The sequence below is a fragment of the Numida meleagris genome, chromosome 3 (assembly GCF_002078875.1).
Source record: "Numida meleagris isolate 19003 breed g44 Domestic line chromosome 3, NumMel1.0, whole genome shotgun sequence".
NCBI classification, from domain to species: Eukaryota; Metazoa; Chordata; class Aves; order Galliformes; family Numididae; genus Numida; species Numida meleagris.
The window spans coordinates 106,975,087-106,989,662 of record NC_034411.1 but is presented as its reverse complement, the minus strand read 5'-3'; the positions used below and the strand labels follow the sequence as shown (position 1 = coordinate 106,989,662).

Sequence of the window (14,576 nt, the reverse complement as noted above, 5' to 3'; positions counted from 1 at the left end):
ACCAGTCCACCTATGGGGCTTCCTACATGGTGAGCGCACCGAGTTAAAGCATTCTTCAAACTAAAATACTTGTCAGGAAATAGGAGCTTAGGGATACAAGCTGCCATTCAAACCATCCAATCTCACGGTCTAGAATATTTTACACAGATTCAACATCATTCCAGACACGTTCCCCTGCATGCAGCACAGGAGGTGAGGACTTTTTCAAACTGCCCATCACAGCTCCACCTGCTCTCTAACCCCTCTTTTCCAGCCACGTGGGCCAGCCTGCCTAAAGACACTGAGACCAAGCAGAGGAGATGCAGAGCTTTCCCTGGACTCATCTTCCTCCTCAGTTGTCTCTTCTGGGAGCCTGAAACTTTCTGAAGGAGCTGGAAGGCATGGTTTGCAGAGCCAGGCTGCTATGTACTACAGCATACTGGGGCCCCTCTTGAGAAGTCAGCTTAGAGGCTACTGTGTGCGGCAGTGACTATCTTCTCTCTGCCAATTCAAGGCCAAGGCAGTGCCTAAAACCAGGCAAACCTGAAACCTGGCCAAAGCAGCAGATAGCCAGTGGTGTAATGCCAGCATTGCACGTGCTGTTACAATCTGCTACTGCCAGGAGACATCAGAAAAGTTTCGGGGTAGAGCCAGCAGATGTTTGCAGCTGCATTTGGTTAGCCCTTCTCTTACCTCCTGCCTTTGTGGGGACCCCTATGTGCTTGCTGCACCCAGGCCCAGCCCAGGCTCTTCCCATGCTGCAGGCTGCTTCCTTCACCATCCAGCTCACTGCTGCTTCTCCAACCTGCTCACTCAGAATGGAGGTAACATAGGAGTTAATGTGTCTCAACTGCACTTTTAGTGATAGAGTCAATGTGTTTTGGCTCAAAATTTCACCTATGCCCTTGGCTTCTATATAAATTAAGACTGCCCACAGTCAGGAAGATACTGTGACATTATTAAACGCATCCATTGCACGCCAAACAAGTCCTGCAGAAGTCTATTTATTTGCAGTACACCTCATCTTGATGACACCTTCCAGTCAAGGCACTTCCAGACAAGAACTGCTGCTCTGTTTTAACGTGCTGCAATGTGATGCATCTGCATTGACTGTACCTGCCTGCTGTTCTGGGGTCCTTCCAACAAGTGCTCATGGCTTTGGTGCTCATTTGGGATGTCCACCACCCTTGAAGGACCCTGCAACACAATGCACAGCTGCCCTAGGGCTGAGCCTCAGGAGGACAGGAGCCAGCAGGGGGTACCCTTCTTCCTTCCTGACACCAGAGGCCAGGCCATGTTATTTCCTTCTTTAAGATAAGAGGCAGAGTACATTTTTGGCCTTCCCACACGTATCCATAGTTGCGTGACTGCCAACTCTTTTATCACTTCCTATCTCCCTCGTTTGTTTTTTTTTTTTTTTTAATTTTGCCCAAGGTTATGTTCAGTAAAGGTTTCTCCCTCAGAATGCAGCACTGAAAATATTATCACAGTCACACCTGGAAATTGCATCAAAAACCTTCTTGAAAATGCCTGTTTTCCAAAGGGCAGCCCAGCTGAGCAGAAGAGCAGCAAACTCTTGCCTGCCTCCCTTTGCAGGTGCAGCACTGTCCTTTAAGTTGAAGGATTTTTTCCCCCTATATGTTATTACATATTTACGGACAGAGGTACTAACCTCTCAGCCTGCCCTTCCCAACTCCTCTGTTATCTCTCTGCAGCTGCTCAGGGGTGGCTGACAGCTCCTATAGCCAGGAAACATTTCACACTTCAGAGAAGCAGAAGTTTCTTTACAGGCAGACTCTTCCAGATCATCCTTCACTGAGCCTAATGACTCTGGAAAGATCCCTGGGGAGGATTGGATGCTGCCAATGAGCTCCATTAAGTATCCAGCAAGAATGAGCAAAACATTTCTTTTTTCATTCTTTTTCCAAGTTGGCGCTAGCACAGAAAACATCACAGAGCATATGCTGCATAAACAACATGCCCACAATTCCTGCACTTTTTCTGAAGCAAGGTGGCTGTAAGTGAACACAACTATTTCCAGGAGAAGCAATTTCATGTGGAAGAGCACCGTAATACGAAAGCACTGCTTTTCTGATGGTTGCCCCACACATCACTTCTCATGGGGAAGTGGTGGGGTCACTCCACTCCCTGGAGGTGTTCCAGAACCGTGGAGATGTGGCACTGAGGGACGTGGTCAGTGGTGATGACAGGATGGGCTGGGGGTTGGACTTGGTGATCTTAGAATCATTAAGGTTGGAAAAGACCTCTATGATTCTATGGGAGAAAGCTGAACAGCTGCAAATATCTTTCAAACACTTAACACGTGAGACTTCACTTAGGATGTGGTTTTGAGCTGAAGCTCAGCAGATCTAATGGCCTCTTGCTGCAGAAAAGAAACCTCTTCCCCTGCTTCCAAGCCCGTGTCCTCGGTGAGCTGATTTGAGGAGTTAGGCTGGAAGGAATCAGGCACACATCAGCACAAAAAGATCAGTGGGAGTGCAGCGCTGGGAGCTGAACCTTCCCTTGCAGCTCTGGCTTGACATTGTATCAGTTCAGCTACAATGCACAAGCGCACTCTAAATTTAGATAGCTTTCTAACTATAAAGCCATATCTCACATCCATTATTCCTCTCCCAACACGAGGATGAGCTATTCTATTATAAATGCTTTGATATCACCACAGCGCTCTCTACCCCACAGGAGCAGACATCAATTGTCATTAAAGTGGTTCCATTTCTGAATGTAGAAAAAAAACGGAGACGTTGCTAATGGTGGTGAAGGACAGGTTGCCCAAGGAGGGGAATGATCACAGGTTTAGGAGGAAAGGGAAAAAACCTATAGATGGTTTTACCTGGGCTTGGGTCGCTGCTCATTAATGTTTCTGAGAGTCACTTGACAGGTTACGACCTACACTGCTCTCAGCCTATTCACTTATCATCCATCTCAGACAGCACCAAATGCCTTTCATGCGCACAGCGTAATGGGAACGCTTACTCTGAATAAAATGAACAGGAGAAACAAAAAGACAAAAAAAAAGAAAACCACAACAAAACTGCAGGCCTCAGTTTGCCCGAGAAAACCACTGGAAGACTCGGTGATAGCATCGCGCATCGGGATTCACCGCTCACTTCCCGCAGCCATTCTGTGCATTTTCACCTTCTCCACAAGAAGAAAGCCTCTCTGAGCACAAACTCGGGGCTGTGTGGGCAGAAGACACGGCTGTTTTCTCCTGTAGATATTTCTATCTACCCCCCGTTGGCCTGGGATTTCCAACAGATCTTCTAAAAAGCTTTTCCCATTCTGGCTTCGCTCCACTTGAAGAAGTTTCTGGAGCGTGTGAACTCTGTGTTCAAGGCAGACACAGAAACCCTTCTATTTTGGATATTCTGCTTCAGCAGCTAGTAGCCAACTTTGATCCCCCTTTTTTTTTCTCCTAACTATGGTTTGAAAAAAAAAATGCAGCTATAAACACTTCTTTAAATATGCAAGAATTTCTTACTGTACCGAAATAAAATCCAGGACAATAATACATCAGTGCTATCTATCAGGGTCGGCAAGGGCAAAGTTACTCTGTTCCCACACATCCTAATCTGCTAGTGTCACTTGTAAAATAAAATGACTGCTAACAATAAATAAAAGTTCCTCTGTCAAAAGGTTAAGGGCTGAATCCACAGCTTGCTGAGAAAGAATAACAAAATCCAACTTTGACCAGAATTAATGAACTATCCAATTTCAGGCCGAATAGTTTGTCAATTCATAGAATCATTCAGGTTGGAAAAGACCTCCAAGACCTCCAACCCCAGCCCACCCCACCATGCCCACTGACCACGTCCCTCAGTGCCACATCACTGCAAACTGGGAGAAGAGGCCGACCCCCACCTCACCACAACCTCCTTTCAGGGCATGGCAGAGAGCAATGAGGTCTCCCCCGAGCCTCCTCTGCTTCAGACTGAACAACCCCAGTTTTCTCTGCTGCTCCCCATAACACTTGTGCTCCAGACCCCTCACAGCTTCGCTGCCCTTCTCTGGACACACTCCAGGACCTTTCTTGTTAGTGAAGGGTCCCAGACAGAGTACAGTACCCAATGTGCAGCCCCACCAGTGCAGAGTACAGAGGGACTATCACCATTCCTGCAGGCCATACTATTTCTGATACAAAATTCCTCCCGCTTCATCATGCAAAAGATCAAGAATTTTGTTTACAGTCCCACAGCCAGCAGGAGACCTGAACCATCTCACTCTGCATCTCAAAGGTAGAAGCATATAGCAACAAAGAAACACTTGAATGGCAAACCCAAGAGTATCGATATAAATTAGCTCCCCAGAGACCTAACGCAGGCTTCCTTTCCCTCTCAAAGGCATCAGCTCTGCCATGCCTCACAGTGAGGGCTTTAGGCAGAATTAAAAGGACACTAAATCTGTCTACAGGGAAAGAGAGCAGCCGGATCAGCAAGATGAAGCGGAGGGTTCAGGAGGAATGGGAAGAAGTGCGTTCTCCTTTCCTTAGGGGCAGTTTCAATGCAGCAATGCATTCATCTTCCACTTCTCCCAACTTAAAGCTCTATTCTGAAAGCACTCATGTAAGACTTGAAGTAATCCTGTAAGATCTGCATCATCCAGAGTAGCAGCCACAACTGGACGTTTGCACAGAGGGTTGAGGCACTGTGCAACGTCGCTGAACCCATTCCACATCAGCTGCCCACATCCTGTCTCTTTTCAGAAGTGGAAATACCAGCAGGCAGGGTCATAACCCGGCTCTTCAGTGATGATTATTAAAGATTCCAATTTCCAGGTAATTTTTCCTGCAGCACTGTTTAAAAAAGGCCCAGGCTAAAGCTTGCCCACAGAACCAGAAATGAAACTTCAGCCCAGTAATCTAAAAGGGGGCAACAAGAAAGAAGGGGACAGACTCTTTAGCAGGATCTGTTGTGATGGGGCGAAGGGAAATCATTTCAAAATAAAAGAGCGGAGACTTAGACTGGATATAAGGAAAAGGTTTTTACAATAAGGGCAGTGAGGCACTGGCACAGGTTGCCCACAGAGGCGGTGGGTGCCCCGTCCCTGCAGACACCCAAGGTCAGGCTGGACGGGGCTGTGAGCACTGATGGAGCTGTGGGTGTCCCTGTGCATTTCGGGGGAGTTGAACCAGATGGCCTTTAAAGGTCCCTTCCAACTCAAATGATTCTATGATAATTTGAACAGCGAGATAAGACAGACCCTTGCTTACCTCGATAGGCCAAGATTTCTTCTTCTAAAACTTTAAGCATCACCTCCACGGTGACATGCCCATCACCTCCACACCTGAACTCCCTGTGGGCAGCAGAAAGGTTGGCCTTGGCTTGCTTTTAGCTCCTGTGTCACTTTGGAGGCAGTAAGAGAAGAAGGGCTGGTAAGAAATGAGTATTTTCCAGCCCTCAGCACCACCAGCTGGACACCCCGACAGCAGTGGGCCTGCGTCCCTCCGAGTACAGGAAGCATAGGACGAAACCATTTCCCAAAGTGAAAAAATTTAATAACCTTGTCATTATTTTTGGAAGATAACAACATTGATTCCCACTCTTCTTCCTTTGATTTACAACGGGAGGAGGAAGGAGCGTGAAGAAGGGAGAAACAAGTTGTTTAAACAACAACAGCTGTTACATCAATGCCGGCATAAAGGAGTCGCAAGCGTCCTGTTCTTGTCTGAGCTGTCGCTGTTTAAGTAAGAGCTCTGCCTTTTGAAGAGGACTTTATAACCTCAAACACACACGTTCAGCTATATTTTCTTCCTAATCAGAAGTCAATTATCCTGCTGAGTAATGACAGAACAATTCCACAAAGCAAATCCCTTTCATACTGAGGCCTTCTGTGATCAAACTGCACTGGAAACATCCTCACTCGCACAAAAGGAGGAGGGTTTCACTCGTGCTTCCCCAGTCATTCCTAGGGGCCTTTCTCCAAACTTCCCTGCCAGCCTGCAGTGCAGCAATGGCTCCAGCTGACAACATGAGATGATGTACTTTTATCCAAACTGAAACTTCGCTACTCAATCTTTTCTCAAGTCTGAGGCTACTCGGGAAGTGTTTACCTCCAGCTGTCTATAGATTTTACTCACAGAAGCAAATTAGTGCTACTGGCAAACATTACTTAACTTGCTCCCTGCTTCCCAATCGTTACTATAGTAATGCGAGCCTCCTGGAGAGCCCTTCTAATACTTTTTTTAACCACTTTGAAATAGCTTTGTTATTAAATAACCACTGGAACATTTTCCTATCACAGGCAAGTTATCATCTGTTCCCAGGTTTTGTACTTTCAAGTATTCTTGTTAACAGTCTGCAACACCACTCCAGTCCTAGGTGCTAATGTCCAGACATACATGAATTACTTCCAATCAGTCTTGAATACACAAGTAATATTGCACTCAGTAGGCACTGAGGGAAGCCAATGAGCCACACGTCGCTGCTGCAGTTCCTGGGGTGCTTGACAGAAGACAACATATCCCTGCTTCAAACAGAAGTCACCAATGGTATCTCTGTACATTCTGTATATTTCTCCTTTTAGGATGGAGGCATAAGGGCAGCGGGAAGAAACCGCTCTACAGCTTGTCCCTGTAGCAGAGATGGCATGAAAAATATGGCTGGTGAACCTGCTCAGAAACTGCCCCAGAAGCAGCTCAGCAACGAGCTGAGGAAAGAGAAGATCAGCTGGGGAATAGCTGAACTTTGTGATTTAATACTGGAAAAAAAAAAAAAGCTAACACCAAGAGGATAGAAAGGATGGAGAACTGCAAATCTGCATACAACATGATGATTTTAGCCTCACTTGAGCTTTCCTCTCACTGTGGGATTCAACAAGAACTGTAAGCAGAAAAGAAATAAACACACAAACAGTGACTTATTCTACCTAAGTACAAACCAATTCCTGGAGGGGAAGGGAGGAGAACAGAACTGGGACTGATATTACAGGCTTAGCAAGCAGGAGCACTTCGGCACATACAGCTGGCTTTGTCATTCTGTCACAAAGGCTCCCTGTTACCACTCCACCATTACAGCATTGTCCCATGCAGCCTCAAGCCCAAAGCTCAATGGCTGTATTAAATGAAAAAGTCATTGGGTGATTGGGTCTAAGTTGGCTTCTTGGAGCTCCCCATTCAGAGCAGGGATCCCAGAAAGGGCACCAAACCATCCCTCGCTCCAAGCAAAATGAGGACTAACACTGCATGCAGCATCTCCACCATGAGCTATTTTCCTATGCAAAGCAGAAATCCAACACTTAACTACATATCTCACAAGCTCTTTCTGTGCTGGCCATATTATTCAGTGTATTAGAACACAACATATCAACAGAGTATTCCAGTGCTGTCCAGGAAGAGCTGATCTCTCGTAGAAATCGATGTCTGGCACATTTGTATGCTTTAAGGACTGCCTGGCCCAAAATAACAGCAAAACCTACAAAAGAAACAATTTGGCTGTTTGGATCCTAACCACATTAAGAATTACTCTCAATTTACTATCTTACTAAACTGTACCTGAAATTGTCACTGTAGGCTGCCTCAGGGCTGGCAAGCTAGCTGCATGCAACTTCATATATGCACGTGTTGAGAGAACAATGAGAAAGAACCATTAAATGTAAGAAGAGGGCAAGGAAAGAATGAAAAATCTCAGGCCAAGAATCCACGACTGGAACACTCTGAGTAGTTACAGAGTCCTGATGATCCCATGGCTTCTCCACGCACCTCTCCTGCTCCTTGTGCCATGCACATCCCCTGTCCAGGGAAACTCCACGGTCTTGGATGTCCCAGGACGTGGAGATTAGCACTAAACACTGCTTTAGATAGGTCACAGAGCTGTGACTCAGGGCTGAGGAAGAAAACCACCCCAAGTGCTCCCTTGCTGACTTGAGAACCAGGCTTCTCAGCCTGACCACAGGGCAGGAGCTTAACCACACTCGTGGGAGCTGTGATTCACCTTCGAGCAGTGCAAAAGCCACGCATGTGAGTCAGGCCAAAATACAAAACCACAAAACTGGCTCAGCCCCAGGCACGTCAGTCTGCACACCATTGCTGCAGACCTGAGACTAACACGCTAACATTTTAATTGTGTTGCATTTCAGTTCTACTTTTGGGAAGCCACGGCGCTAATAAAACAAACAGCACTCATGCAAAGCACAGGGGATGGAGGAGCATGTCTCTTCCTGGAAGAACCAGTACCTGTTTGATGACACAGTTCTATGTTTATCCAGATAAGAACTATTCTCTTCTTTTGATACCATTTCCTCTCTTAACCAGTGGAGGGTAGGAGAAGCTTTAACATCTGAAGCACTTTGTGTCCGTATTTAGAAGAGGCAGCGCACGCTAACAGCCATTTAGTTTCCTGAAATTGCCACAGGATACAAAGATACGTCACACATCCTGGCTGACAGCTTCAGCACAAAGGCACACAATATCTGCCAGGACTCTTTGTTAAATTCCATATTGTCCTAGTGACTCAGTGCACTGGAATGCATTAGGTTTATTTGTAGCTTTTCTGATAGAGTCTTTAGATTAGGCAAAAACTTCTGCCTTTTAGAAAAAAAAAATAAATCTATGGCTTATTATTCTGTGGAGCACACAAAATTCCTGGCCTCTTTTCCAGGGTGATGAACACAGCACTGAAACAAAAGGCCTGGCCCCTAAACCTAATGGCTCTTTCAAGCTTCTAACAAGCAGAGCTTCAAGAACATTCAAGAGAGGAAAACCCAGATGTGCACCACAACCAGAAGCTCTTGTCAGAAGGAGAGAGGGCCGAAGAGCAGCAAAGATGGTCAAAGTGACGGAACATCATCTGTAATGAGGACAGTTCAATCAGCTTCGGATCTTCTAGTCTGGCATACTGGAGCGCAACACCAAACTGCTCACACTTTGCCTTAACTGCCGTTGTGAGCAGACAGAGCACAAATACATCCACAGTAAGCCCAGTGCTTGCACAGGAAGCATCAGCCGTATCCATTTATAGCAAGGGCCCTGCCATACAGCCCCCCCCAGCATGCAGCTTTCCTGCCAAGTCAAGAAGCCTCAGGTGATGCTTGAAGAGAAGCCTCCTAACATTCCAACCCCAGCCCAGTTATTTAGGTGTTTAGTGCACAGAGTCTCGAGAAACAATGAATCATTAAGGACTTCTTTCAAACAGTTTCGTTTCCCATTGTGATCTATGACAATCGTAGACAGACCTTGTTTCCAGCATCTCCTCTGTTCCATCTCCCTGCCATCTCCTACTGATCTAAATTCATACACGCAGACTTCTTGCCTCAATCACAATCTTCTGCTCTACAAAGGGACTCCAGGCCTCAAATCTTTGTCTCCTACTTCTGCTCTTCATCAGGCCCACGAAAGCATACCTGGTTCTGAAGGTCAATGCTTAGCCTGCTACACACAGCATCAGCTGAAATAAGTGTTCTGCAGGCCAAATTATACCCTTGGGGAAGCCTACAAAGCCCTGAGGCCTTCTGCAGATTGCACAGCTGTCAGGCTACAACTTACAGTGTTCTCCTTAAGATACCCAAGGAGAAAGAGAATTCAATGATATTGATTTATTTTAGCTACCGAAGTCAGCGGGTCTGACTCTAAACACACTTGGGATTAGACCTGTTGGTTAAGACCATGGGGCATCACTGCCCAATAGCAGCATCATTTGTTCTTCACACGACCTCTCTGCTTCTTTCAGTTTTAGCATTCCTCACGGTGTTTGTCACAGCCAGCCATTGTGCCAGCTGAGAAGGGAGTCCCCACTGTGTTTGGCACAACACAGGAGGTGCCAAAGGTAGAAAGACCGTCCTGAATTCAGCAGCAAACAGCTAAATTAATGCTGCATTGGGTAGGAGCAGGTCATCTGAACCAAGGACATCATGCATGTCTCACGATACTGGTCAGAGGTGAGAAGATAAGAAGTCACACATAAGAAAGCTTCTTTTTCCCCTTCTTGCATAGACGCACAAGAATTATCTGCCCTGCTCCCAGGACATTCTAAACCAACCCGCTAACACATTCCAGTTTCCAAGTGCACGATTTGTCCTTGTCTTTTGTTTATGAACACCTTCAGTTCTAAAATCCATCATCCCATGTTATCCTTAGGAGAGTGGCCTGCTAGGGTCATAACAATGAAATTAATTGCTCAGTGGTCTCAGTCATCGCAGCTCCCACACTCACCTGCTGTGTCTGTGCCTGCATTTTGCATCCCAAAGCTGAGAGCCAGCTTGCAGATGCCTACAGTAAGCAGTTAACTATTTCAGTCTGGCTATGCACCAGATGGGCCAACACGTTCCAGTTAACCGGTATGTATTAGCTGAAGTCCCTCGCAGTAACAAGTTGAACAATATTTGTAGACACCTCATAAAGCATAGGCTCATTATTACAGCCCATTAGTGTGCGTGCAAGATATTTTAATGTGTAAAAAGTCCCCATGAAATAAGAATTTTCTCCTTCACTTTCAGAAAAAAAAAAAAAAAAAAGCTATCCTTGCCACATACTAGGCAACACTTTCCAGTGCTTTCTTCATACCCTTTCCACCCCATAAGTCAAGCCAAGCCTCGTTTAACTGATTTCACAGCATGCCTCTAAGAGTAACCCCTGCATTTCAGCAGGTTCCTCATCCTCCCTCCTCATCCAGTTCAGCAAGGCTGGAACAGAGCAGGTGAACTCTTGCTCTCCTGACCCTAGGGGCTCTTCTGCTCTGCAGCAAAGGAAACCACACATGACACAGTATTAAATTATGTGGCAACACCTTCAGCATAGATTTCCCACAGCCTCAAACAGGTGCAAGGCACAACAGTACTGGATTTTTGTTCTGCTGGAACGTACACGCCACTGGAAGTGGGTACAGGCAGAATTGAAAAGGAGCTAGAGCCATCAACTACCACTTCTCCCAAAACAAAACAAGAGTTAAGCCAAAGGAGTTTGTATTTCTATAGCAGTGTTGTCCAAATACGCAGAGTTGATGCTCCTCTCCAGCACAGTCGATTTTAAGACAACATTAGGCACTGCAGAAAGTCCCATCCTTGAAATGTAAGGGTACTTACAGGAAAAGGTGATCAAACAGAATCTGTCTCTCCTCTGAAGCCAGCTGTCCACTCGTTCACCTGGACCCTAGCAGAGAGGAAAAAAAGCTGTAAATACAGACAAAGTGACAGATCCAAGAAGTAGGCCAGCTATGGAAAGCCAGGCAGACCCTCCACAACACTGAGGCCAAGAACTAAGAATGCTGGCAAAGCTCAGAGCACTGCTGTGATGCCTGAAATCAGCTATGGCACTGCTTGCCTCTCAACAAGGCCCAACCTGATCCAAGTGTAAAGCAAGATATTTACATAAGGGAGTGGCACCAATAGCTACAAAAATCAGTTGCTACAGAGAACCATGTCTGCTTGTGACACATGCTGACCACCAAAAGCACCACTACACGTGTGCTCTGTCTATTACATGAGGAAACAACATTTTTCTCCCTACCCACTGAGACATGAACTCTCTTTGCAAGATGCAGCCTGGAAGGATTAGAAGGGCTGTGATCTAGCACGCACCGAGGAAGTGCCTTCAACAGATGTGTTGCTTCAACAAACTGTATCCCTGTAATAAGAAGCCACTCAACTCCTGCTTAACCCCATTTTGATTAAGCAAAAGATTACCCATGGAGTGGCAAGGAAAAGAAAAACGTATCACTAGCCATACATGTTAAAATATATCACACACACCGACCAGCTGTGCTTTAGAGAGACATGAAATCCACATTCAATTAATAGAGACCCCTCTTAAGTTGGGTACCAAATAATTCCCTACCACGTACAGAGATAACCGACCACTTCACCGAAATGGAACAGAAACCTCCTCATCTCCCTGCCAATAAAATCTCCATCAAAACTTGCCCTTAAAACAACAAGGGGTCAGTTAGGAGGGAAGAAGGGCAGGAGAGTCACTACTGCAGCGCTATTGTATGCTTGTATTAAAGACTCCTCATCAGAAAATTACATGAAATTGATGTTTTTCATGTTTATCAATAACAGCGCTAATGGTTTTTATGTAAATGCCATTACTCTCAGTCAGATCTGCACAGGACTCAGCCCCATTTCCCCTCACAAGCGACTCCCCTTCAGGCAGCCAATCTAAATGCAAATTATAATCAAATGGCAAAACCAAGAGTTTTCTGGATGATACCAAAAATTTAAAACTAAGGACAAAGCGTACTCATTTTGAGAGAACACCCCTCCTTGTCATAAATAGAGGACACCTGCTGGGCTCACACCACTTCTTCAACCCAAAGATATATAAAAATTCGAGTCTAACTTGATTCTCCTTTGCAGCCCTACTATTTACCTATAGAGCAAAGAGCAGCATTTGCAGGGGAAGTGACTCTCCTTGGCACAGAGCTGGAAGCTGGAAGCAGGAGGTGTCGTGGCGGGATGGGTATTCGGAGGCAGAGATTTAGAGCTGCTGCCAGCACCAGGAGCACCTCTCTCACAGCATAAAAGCTTTTCAGAAGAGCACTTAAATCACAGCCCCCACCTGGAGAATCTATCAAACAGAGCGCCTCGTCGGCGCTGATTACAATAACGCCCTAATGACAAATTTGGTAATAAATAATATCTAAAACGGCGCTGTTTATTAAGCAGGATGCGCGGAAGAGAAACTAATGATTAAAACAAAGGGCAGAAATCTAACAGCATAACTGCTGCACAGGGCTGTGAGCGAGCCCAGAGAGGACTGGCTCCTTGGCAGCAGAACACCAAAGCTCCCAGTCCCCAGAGGTGGACACGTCCTCAGAGGGATGCAGCCAATTAGCGATGTGACTACAGACACGCTCGTTACACGGGTGAAGAGCTCAGCGCTCTGTATGCTTTGGAAGAGCACACTACAGGAATATTCATAGAGCAGAACTTGGCTAATTAACGTTAATAACTGAGAGACCGCTTCTGCAAACAGCTGGATTTTGTGGATTAGGCAGCGAGCCGACGCGCAGAGCCGGGGAGCAGAGAGAGAATGCAGCTCAGCGGGCACCTGGCTCGCTGCTGCAGTACTGCAGTTAATGATTTATCCTTGGGCCTCAATGTCCACGAGCGAATGAATGCGCAGTCTGTAAATAAAGCGCCTCAGCCCGTGCACAGCCCAGCTACATCTGACTGCTGGGCTTTGACCGCCCGTCAAAAGAGGTATTAAATTCAAAACCACAGCGCTGCCTGCCTTCCCCCAGAAGCTTCTCATGAGGACTGGCATCTCTGAAATCTCAGTCAGCTCCTCTTTTTCCACAGCTGCTTTGACATAGTTCGTGGTTAAAGAATTACTCACAGAGCCATTGTTTTCTGCACTAAAATAAGACACAGACTTTCAGTCCTCAATCACAGCATGGAGCTGCTAAGGCTCCTTCCTCCTCTTCCTCCAAAGCTCTGGTGAAGCAGCACAGCTACGCAAGCCAGCTTTGGCAAAAGGAGCCCCAGCTTACAGCTTGTCACCACACTAAGGCCAACTTACAATCACCATAGAACTGAGTTGGAAAGAACACTTAAAGGTCACCTGGTCCCACTCCCTGCAACGAGCAGGGACACTCACAGCTCACAGCCCCATCCAGCCTGACCTCGGGAGCCTCCAAGGACGGGGCACCACCACCTCTCTGGGCAACCTGTGCCAGTGCCTCACCATCCTTAGTGTAAAAATCTTCCTTATATCCAGTCTAAATCTCCCCTCTTTTAGTCTGAAACCATTTCCCCTTGCCCTATCAGAACAGATCCTGATAAAGTGTCTCCTTTCATACAGCCCCTTTAGATATTGACAGGCTGCTCTCAGCTCTCCCTGCACCCTTCTCCAGGCTGCACAGCCCCAGCTCTCTCAGCCTGTCCTTGTAGGAGAGCTGTTCCACTCCAGGATCATTTCTGTAGCCCTTCTCTGGACACACTCCAACAGGTCCACGTGTCTCCTGTACTGAGGACTCCACATCTGGACGCAGTGCTCCAGGTGAGGTCTCACAACATAGAGCAGAGGGGCAGAATCCCCCCCTCGCCCTGCTGGCCACACTGCTTTGGATGCAGCCCAGGATACGGTTGGCTTTCTGGGTTGCGAGGGCACAGTGCTGGCTCATGCCCAGCTGCCATCCATCAGTACCCCCAGGCCCTTTGTGGAAGGGCTGTGCTCTATCCTTACATCCCCCAGCTTGTATTGATAGCAGGGCTGCTGTGACCCAGGCACAGACCCTGCACTTGGCTTTGTTGTACCTCAGGAGGTTGTCACAGGCCTGCTGTGAGCTGCGGGGGAAGAGAAAAAAAAAAAAAAAGGAAAAAAAATAAAATAGAAGGAGCCCTTCCGAAACAAGCACATCTCTTCCCCCATTCAGACACCTCAGTGCCACAGATCACAGCCCAACCCTGCAACAGATGTCCCGGTGAAAGCAGCAGCGCTGCCAAGCAAACAGGCGTTCAGGCACGGCGACTCGGGGAATGCTGCTCCAGGAACGCGGTGCATCGGGGACGGTGCCGCTCAGCCACCCGAGATTTCACACACAGCCACCACCGTAATCTGATTTCACAGGCGTCTCCTGACTTCAGCTGTCAAACCGCAACCGCGGCCCGTTTGCTGCAGCAGCGCACGCGGCAGCGCGCTTGAAAAC

At 46.9% G+C, this 14,576-nt stretch overlaps 1 protein-coding gene across 10 annotated transcripts in view; it reads right to left on the bottom strand.

Moving 5' to 3' along the window:
* EXTL3 (exostosin like glycosyltransferase 3) overlaps positions 1-14,576 on the bottom strand; it is a 109,816-nt gene that overhangs the window by 77,366 nt on the left and 17,874 nt on the right. For all 10 annotated transcript variants that reach the window (XM_021392390.1, XM_021392398.1, XM_021392391.1 and 7 more), the window contains exon 2: positions 11,011-11,077. The gene's annotated coding sequence lies outside the window, so the exon portion shown is untranslated. The remainder of the gene's footprint in view (positions 1-11,010; positions 11,078-14,576) is intronic.